The sequence below is a fragment of the Nomascus leucogenys genome, unplaced genomic scaffold (assembly GCF_006542625.1).
Source record: "Nomascus leucogenys isolate Asia unplaced genomic scaffold, Asia_NLE_v1 Super-Scaffold_3019, whole genome shotgun sequence".
In the NCBI taxonomy this organism is placed as follows: Eukaryota; Metazoa; Chordata; class Mammalia; order Primates; family Hylobatidae; genus Nomascus; species Nomascus leucogenys.
In genome coordinates, this window is record NW_022095789.1 from 1,659,033 (window position 1) to 1,668,295 (window position 9,263).

A 9,263-nucleotide genomic window follows, 5' to 3' on the forward strand; every position below is an offset into this window, starting at 1 on the left:
TGTGCAGCAAGGCAGGTAGCAAGAAGCAAGATGTTGGCTGGGCACGGTGGCGCATGCCTGTAATCTCAGCACTTTGGGAGGCCAAGGCAGGAGGATTGCTTGAGGCGGGGAGTTTGAGACCAGCCTGATCAACATAGTGAGACCGCGTCTCTATAAAAAATAAATAAATAAATAAAATTTAAAAAGCAAGATGTTGCCAAGCAATTGGCCGAGTGGTGAGAGAGAGACCCTGCCCTGAGGGCTTTCTGTCTCTCACCCACCTGGATCAGCACACAGCATGTATTTGTCTTCCACTCCAAGCCTACATCCTGGCCCCTGTTGGAGAAGGGCCGAGCCTCAGTTTCTGATTCCACAGCAATTCATCTATTCACTCATGTATTTACTCAATTGAATTGTTGAGGCTTCGATTGCCAGCAACATGCCCTTGGCCTCCAGGACAGACTGGGTCCATGAACTCTGGACCCTCATGCATAACTGACCAGTGCACTGGCACAATATGAAAATTGTATGTTAAGACATGCATGGCATGAAGCCCTAAGAAGCCAAGAATCCTTTATGTTCACAGCAGGAGAAGGCCTCTGGCTGTTTCCCTGTGTTGACTGGAGGCTGAGTCTCTGTCCTTGACACCCCACCCGCTGCTGCCTCCTCTGCCCTGCCTGGGGAGCCCTGCCTTGTCTGGCCCTGTGCTGGGAACGGCCAGAACTGGGGTTCCTTGTGCTTCCTGTTCACACCCGTGGAGCCAGCTTTGCCTTCCCCTCTGCTGTGCAGGGAGAAGGGAGGTGGGAGGTGCGGAGCGGATGGTCCTGTCTGTGGCTTCCTATTTCTTGGCTGGCAGGAGAAAGGCAGGCTTTCCGTGTCTGTGTCTCTGTGGTCTTTCAGACTCAGCACTTGGGTAGGAAGATGAAAACCTTGGAGTGCCCCTTGTCTCTTTCCCTTGGGTCTGATCAGACCAAAGGCTGGTGCGGTGGAGGAGGTGAAAGGACCTGGCTCGGGGAGGCTGGAAGCCCAGCGCTGCTCTGCTCACTTCCCCCTCTGCCAGCCTTTGTTACTAAAGGGTTTGGACTTGATCTTGGAAATGCATCATCTCTTGATCCTTCTCTAGCCTTTAGGGACAAATATACTAGAAGAAATGGTCAAGACAATAGGTGCCACCAGCAGGGGGCATAGCCAGGAAGCAAGGGGTGGAATGGTTTCTCCTTGAGAGAAGCAAGCCTCCGAGTCCAAGGCGCTCCACCGAGCGGTTCCAGTCCAGTGTTCCAGCCTTACTGCCCATCCTGCTGCATGGATGGAGTTGGGGGTTGTAACCACACACAAACACAACATCCTGCCAACTCACCCCCTCGATGTCTCTGATCACCCCCTCCTTCCCATCTCCTCCGCTGGACCATAGCAGTATTCACTGACTTCCAGTTTCCTGCGGGATAAATCTGAACCCTTTGTCGTGGCACCCAAAGCCCTTGCCCAGCCGCGCAGCCCCAGCTCCTCTTCATCGTGTGGAGCAACTTGCAGTTCTCCAAGCAGCCTCTGCTTTCTCAAGCTTGGAACCTGAGCTGTGTCGTCTTCTCTGCCTGCACGCCTTCTTTTCCATCTCTGCTGGAGAACCCCTGCTCAGCCTCAGTAAAGATGTTTAAGGGACAGTTATGCATGAGGGTTCAGAGTTCACGGACCCAGTCTGTCCTGGAGGCCAAGGGCATGTTGCTGGCAATCGAAGCCTCAACAATTCAATTGAGTAAATACATGAGTGAATAGATGAATTGCTGTGGAATCAGAAACTGAGGCTCGGCCGGGCGCGGTGGCTCATGCCTGTAGTCTCAGCACTTTGGGAGGCCGAGGCGGGCAGATCACGAGGTCAGGAGATCGAGACCACGGTGAAACCCCGTCTCTACTAAAAATACAAAAAAAAAATTAGCCGGGCGTGGTGGCGGGCGCCTGTAGTCCCAGCTACTCGGGAGGCTGAGGCAGGAGAATGGCGTGAACCCGGGAGGCGGAGCTTGCAGTGAGCCAAGATCGCGCCACTGCACTCCAGCCTGGGCGACAGAGCGAGACTCTGTCTCAAAAAAAGAAGCTGAGGCTCAAAGAAAGAGCCCTCAGGTCCACACTGACCTAGTGGCAATGCAAAGACAGAAACATAAACAAAGCCTTTTTTAGGAGCCATTGCTGCCTCTCAGAGGGAGACAGAAATTTCCCGGTTTCATAGGCTTTCTCCCCACCTACTCTGCAGTAGTGAGTCCTAAAATCTGTCCCTGTCCCAATGACTGGTGCCTAGAATGCTTATAAAAGTGAGAGTCCAGCCCCAGGGGTCAGGGAGTCTCAAGTTTCAAAAACTACACAGGGGATGGTGTTGCAGACGAGCTGCATGCTTGTAATCCCAGCTACTTGGGCCCTGTGTGAGCTGTGCCCAACGTACGCAGCTTCGTGAGCTCTCCAGGAAACTGGGAGGATTCGGGTTTTGTATGTGAATCACATACTTCCTTAAGGTCTGATTCCAGAATAGGGCTCTAGCCATTTCCGATTGGTTTCCGACGGACAGAGGCTGCCTCTGAGACTCAGCAGGGCGTGGGGTGGCTGTTGCAAGAATGTGTGATTTTAGGGAGGCCGCCAGCAGGTTCTCTCTCCAGATCTCTTGTCTGTTTCAAGGATTTGACTTGAGATATATTTTGAGATATATTGTTGCGGGGTGGCTGGGGGCCTGGGGGTGTCAGCAGGCAAAGGAATGTTCCCTTGGATGCTTCCACTGTTGCTGTTAGCAGTCACAGCAGCTCTCACAGCGGGCGCCGTTCTAAACCCTTAGCAGCCGTCCTCCCATAGCCCTGCAGGACTGTGGAGAGACAGGTGCCATTCTCTTTTTTTTTAAGGTGAAGTAGGTTGGGAGCGGTGGCTCATGCCTGTAATCCCAGCCCTTTGGGAAGTTAAGGCAGGCAGATGGCTTGAGCCCAGGAGTTTGAGACTAGCCTGGGCAACACAGGGAGACCCTGTCTTTAGCTAAATAAATCAATAAGCTGGGTGTGGTGGTGCATGCTTGTAGTCCCAGCTAAGTGGGAGGCTGAGACGGGAGGATCACTTGAGCCCAGGAGGTCGAGGCTTCAGTGAGCCATGATCACATCACTGCACTCAGAACAAGACCCTGTCTCAGAAAAAATGTAAAAAAAGATGAAGAAGCTGAACTTTTTTTTTTTTTTTTTTTTTTTTGAGACGGAGTCTTGCTCTGTCACCCAGGCTGGAGTGCAGTGGCGCGATCTCAGCTCACTGCAAGCTCCGCCTCCCGGGTTCACGCCATTCTCCTGCCTCAGCCTCTCTGAGTAGCTGGGACTACAGGCGCCCGCCACCACGCCCGGCTAATTTTTTTTGTATTTTTAGTAGAGACGGGGTTTCACCGTGGTCTCGATTTCCTGACCTCGTGATCCGCTCGCCTCGGCATCCCAAAGTGCTGGGATTACAAGTGTGAGCCACCGCGCCCGGCCTGAAGAAGCTGAACTTCATGGAGGTCTGCTTAGGAATCTACATCTCAGATGCTTTTGGTCAATGTCAATAGGTTTAGTGGGGCCCTGGAGGAAGACATTAGAACATGGTGGGGGCTGGGTTTAGCTGGACAGTGCCTGCCTCATCCGCTGGGGGTCACTGTGACTCAGCTCCCACTGATTCTGGACACATGACACTGTGGCCCAGTGTGATCTTAGCTAACAATTTTTCAAAAGTAACTGGACATATAACCTTGTGTAGAAATGCCATAATCTGGCAGGGCGTGGTGGCTTACACCTGTAATCCTAGCACTTTGGGAGGCTGAGGCGGGTGGATCACGAGGTCAGGAGTTCGAGACCTGCCTGGCCAACATGATGAAACCCTTTCTCTACTAGAAATACAAAAATTAGCATGGTGGTGCATGCTTGTAATCCCAGCTACTTGGGAGGCTAAGGCACAAGAATTGCTTGAACCCAGGAGGTGAAGGTTGTAGTGAGCCAAGATCATGCCACTGCACTCTAGCCTGGGCAACACAGTGAGACTCCATCTAAAAAAACAAAAAACCAAACAAACAAACAAAAATATATATATATATGTATGTGTATATAGTATATATATGTGAAAGAAATGTCATAATCCATAAATGTTGGCAAACAATTTTTTTCAAATGAGCCAAACACCGTGTAGGACTGGGTGAGGTGGTGTGCAACTTTGGTCTCAGCTGCTAAGGAGGTTGAAGCGGGAAGATCACTTGAGGCCAGTAGTTTGAGGCTACACTGAGCTGCAATCACGCATGTGAATAGCTACTGCACTCCAGCCTGGGCAACACAGCGAGACCTCATCTCAAAAACAAAAACAGAACAAAACACCGTATAGGGCAAGCAAGTAGGTTCAAGAGTCAACTTTAGTCCACAAGGTGCTGGTTTGACACAGTATTAGTCTGTTTTCACATTGCTATAAGGAAATACCTGAGACTTGGTAATTTATAAAGGAAAGAGGTTTAATTGACTCAGTTCCGCATGGTGGGGAGGCCTCAGGAAACTTACAATCATGGTGGAAGGCGCCTCTTCACAGGGCAGCAGGAGAGAGAATGAGTGCCAGCAGGGGAAATGCCAGATGCTTATAAAACCATCAGATCTTGTGAGACTCACTATCACTATAGCAGCATGGGGGAAACCGCCCCCATGATTCAATCACCTCCCACCAGGTCCCTCCCATGACACATGGGGATTATGGGGATTACAATTCAAGATGAGATGTGGGGCTGGGCGCAGTGGCTCACGCCTGTAATCCCAGCACTTTGGGAGGCCGAACTCCTGAGGTCAGGAGTTTGAGACCAGCCTGGCCAACACAGTGAAACCCTGTCTGTACTAAAAGTACAAAATTAGCCAGGTGTGGTGATGCACGCCTGCAATCCCAGCTACTCGGGAGACTGAGGCATGAGAATCGCTTGAACTCAGGAGGCAGAGGTTGCAGTGAGCTGAGATCATGCCACTGCACTCCAGCCTGGGCAACAGAGCGAGGCTCTGTCTCAAAAAAAAAAAAAAAGATCTTGTATTCATTCTGCAGGCACTGGCGTGCCCACTGTAGGAGTCAGGGTGGAGGAGACAGACCCGATGCAGGGTCTCAGGGCGCTCACAGTCAATGTCAGCAGTGTGGCCCATGTTCTGAGGGGCCCCTGACACAACACTTCCCACAGGAGGAGGAGGAAGTCTGTTGGATGTTGTGTTTGGTTTCTGGGGCTGCTGTGATCAAGTGCCACAAATCGGTGGCTTACAGCAACCCAGCTGTATTCTCTCACAGTTCTTGAGGCTGGAAGTCTAAAATCAAGCTGTCAGCAGGGCCCGTGCTCCCTCTGAAGGCTTCAGGGGAGGATCTTTGCCCCCCCTCCTAGTTTCCGGTGTTGCTGGCAATCCTTAGTGTTTCTTGGCCTGTAGATGCATCACTGCAATCTCTGCCTCCGTTGTCATGTGGCATTTTTCCTGTGTGTCTGTCTTTCCCCCTCTTAAGTTCACCAGTCATACAGGATTAAAGGCCCACCCTACTCCCATATGGCCCACCATACTCCAACTTGCCCTCGTCTTAACTTGATTCCACCTGAAAAGACTATTTCCAAGTAAGCCACATTCAGAGGCACCAGGAGTTAGGATTTGAACATATCTTTTCTTTTTTTGAGACGGAGACTCGCTCTGTCACCCAAGCTGGAGTGCAGTGGCATGATCTTGGCTCACTGCAAGCTCCGCCTCCTGGGTCCACGCCATTCTCCTGCCTCAGCCTCCCGAGTAGCTGGGACTACAGGCACCCACCACCACGCCCGGCTAATTTTTTGTATTTTTAGTAGAGACGGGGTTTCACCGTGGTCTCCATCTCCTGACCTCGTGATCCGCTCGCCTCGGCCTCCCAAAGTGCTGGGATTGCAGGCGTGAGCCACCGCACCCAGCCCGGCATTTTTTATTTTTTGCTGAGACTGACCCCTACCTGCCTGCAGTTCTTTCTAGTTTATGAAGTATTTTCTAAGCCATTACCTTACTTGAGCTTCCAGTTTGTTTATTTATTTATTTATTTATTTTGAGACAGAGTCTCACTGCGTCACCTAGGCTGGAGTGTAGTGGTGCGATCTCGGCTCAATGCAACCTCCATCTCCCAGGTTCAAGTGATTCTTGTGCCTCAGCCTCCCGAGTAGGGGGGACTACAGGCCTGGGCCACCATGCCCAGACATTTTTTTGTATTTTTAGTAGAGATGAGGTTCCACTATGTTGCCCAGGCTGGTCTCAAACTCCTGGCCTCATGGGATTCTCCTGCCTTGGCTTCCCAAAGTGGTGGGATTACGGGCGTGAGCCACCATGCCCAGCTGAGCCTCAGAATAAATTAGATCTTTGATAGGAGATCTAATTTAGATCAAGGAACTTAGAAGCTCAGACACACCTTGTCCCACAGTAGCCAGGAGTCCTGGAAACAATCCCCAATGTGGAGTTGGACGTGTTGGTTTGGTGGCCACAGTTTTAGCTGTGGTTTCAGTATTCTTGTGTATAAAATATGGGTAACTGCACAAAACTATTTTGAAGCTTCAGTAAAGCAAGGTTGGTGAAAGCATTTTGCAAACTGCTAAGCGCTGTCCAAATGTTATATCCTCAGACTTTACACGTCACTGAAAGTGTTTCTGAGTCGTGCTAAAGGAATCCCCGTGGAAGATTAAGGGAATTTATGCCTGTAGTAATGTCCTTGGGCTGCACCTACACTATTTGACTTTGAACTTAATTTCCTGAATTACCTTCACTGCTTGGGGAGCTGTGCCTATCATCTCCTGCAGGCCACAGCTCTGGCCCTCATTTCTGTGGGTTGGCAAGGGCTGGGGTGGAGGTGGGGTGAGCAGTTTGTTAGAGACCTCCCTGAAAGCCTTGCTGCCAGATCTCAGTGACATGAGTAAGGTCGTGTGGAAATATGTGACTTCCTGTTATGGAATTAGCCTGGGACAGTGAAGAGTGGCCTTGGGGTGAACCAGAGGGCACTTGCCCACCTGGGTGTGGGTATTCCAGCTCCACTTGATTGTTACCTTAGGGGAATGCAGTGCAGTGTGAGCTAAATCTTCAGACTTTCCTAGAGAAGTCTGAAGTCCATGCATTTTCATTTTTCATCCTCAGGGCAACTCCACTGCCTGGGTGGAGTTAGTGCCTGAGTTGGTTGTGTAGTTTTGGGCCGCTGCTCTTGACTTCAGTTTTCTCATTTAAAATCGGTGATCCACCTGAGGTCAGGAGTTCAAGACCAGCCTGGTCAACATGGTAAAACCCCGTCTCTACTAAAAATGCAAAAATTAGCCAGGCATGGTGGAACACACCTGTAATCCCAGCTACTCAGGAGGCTGAGGCAGGAGAATCGCTGGAACCTGGGAGGTGGAGTTTGCTGTGAGCTGAGATGGCTCCACTGCACTCCAGCCTGGGCGACAGAGCGAGACCCCAGTCTCAAAAAAAAAAAAAAAATATTGGTGATCCAGCTGGGCAACATAGGGAGACCCTGTGTTTACAAAAAATTCGCTTGGCATGGTGGCCACGCTTGTGGTTCCAGCTACTTGGGAGGCTGAGGCAGGAGGCTCAATTGAGCCCGGGAGGTTGAAGCTGCAGTAAGCCGTGATCGTGCCACTGGACTCCAGCCTGGGTTACAGAACAAAACCTTGTGTCAAAAAATAATAAAAATAAAATAAAATTGGTGACGGTACCACCTTACTTTGGTTGTTAAGATACAGAAGTGAAAATAGAATGCCCAGCCCACCACACTGGTCCTGGCTGCAGGAATCCACTGGAAACGCTAGTTCGTTGTGTTCTGGGTTGCTATTTGGTAACCTGCAGGCTTCAGAGGTTGTAATCCTGCTTGCCTTGGGGCCCGCCACCCATATGATTAAAAGGAATAACGGTATTACCCAGGCCTTTAAAATTTTGTGGTCAAGGAGATAATATAAAGGGGTTTTGTGTATTAGGAAGACAACAACGCCCCACCCTGTCCTTTATCTCGTGAGTTCACGAGTGGTGTATTTGTTTTGTTTTGGAGACGTTGTCTTGCTCTGTCGCCCAGGCTGGAGTGCAGTGGCGCGATCTCGGCTCACTGCAAGCTCCGCCTCCCGGGTTCACGCCATTCTCCTGCCTCAGCCTCCCCGTAGCTGGGACTACAGGCGCCCACCACCATATTTTTAGTAGAGACGGGGTTTCACCATGTTCGCCAGGATGGTCTCGATCTCCTGACCTCGTGATCCGCCCACCTCGGCCTCCCAAAGTGCTGGGATTACAGGCATGAGCCACTGCGCTCGGCCTCCGTATTTTTTTTTTTTTTAAAAAAAAGGCCGGACGCAGTGGCTCACGCCTGTAATCCCAGCACTTTGGGAGGCCAAGGCGGGCGGATCACCTGAGGTCAGGATTTCAAGATGGGCATGGCCAACATGGTGAAACCCCGTTTCTACTAAAAAACAAAAAAATTACCCGGGCGTGGTGGCGCATGCCTGTAATCCCAGCTACTCGGGAGGCTGAGACAGGAGAATCGCTTGAACCCAGGAGGCGGAGGTTGCGGTGAGCCGAGATCGCGCCATTGCACTCCAGTCTGGGCGACAAGAGCAAGACGCCATCCAAAAAAACAAAAAACAAACAAACAAAAAAGGTAGAAAAAGAAAGACAAATGACTTAAAGGAAAAAATTTAAGTAAACAAAAGTGCAAATGCGATGTCAATCGTTAAGGTGGTGCCAGGGGACCGAGGATCGGGGGACACCAAGGTCTCATCGTCCCTGCAGAGCATCTCTGGGGGAGGCGACGGACAGGGCGCGAGCACGGGGCTTGGAGGGCACCAAGGTCCAGGGGGACGGCACCAAGGTCCAGGGGGATGGCGGGTTCAGTCCCAATCCCTCCGACCCGTGCTAAGGGCCTTGGAGGACCCCACTTGCCCAATCTCGGAAGCCCGGGCTCTGCCACTTCCAGCCACGCTTCCTTGGGCTGCGAAACTTTCTCCAGCCCAGTTTCCTCTTTTGGGACATGGGGAGGCGGAGGCTGCCAATGCTGGGATAGACTGCTCGAGAGCAAGAGACTAGGGGCCTCGACGAGCTTACAATCCGATTAGGCCCTCCCACCGATGTGCTGTAGCTGCCCGCCGCCCTGGACCCGGCGCCTTCCCGCCCGGCTTCGGGAGCCCTCCGTAGAGGCCGTACTCGCGCGCGTTCTAAAATGAGGACAAAGCCCGCCCAGATCTAGAGCGCGCGCGCCGCCGCGGCCAATGGGACGCTGACGCTAGGTTGAGTGACAGACTTGAGCAGCCAATGAGAGTGCAG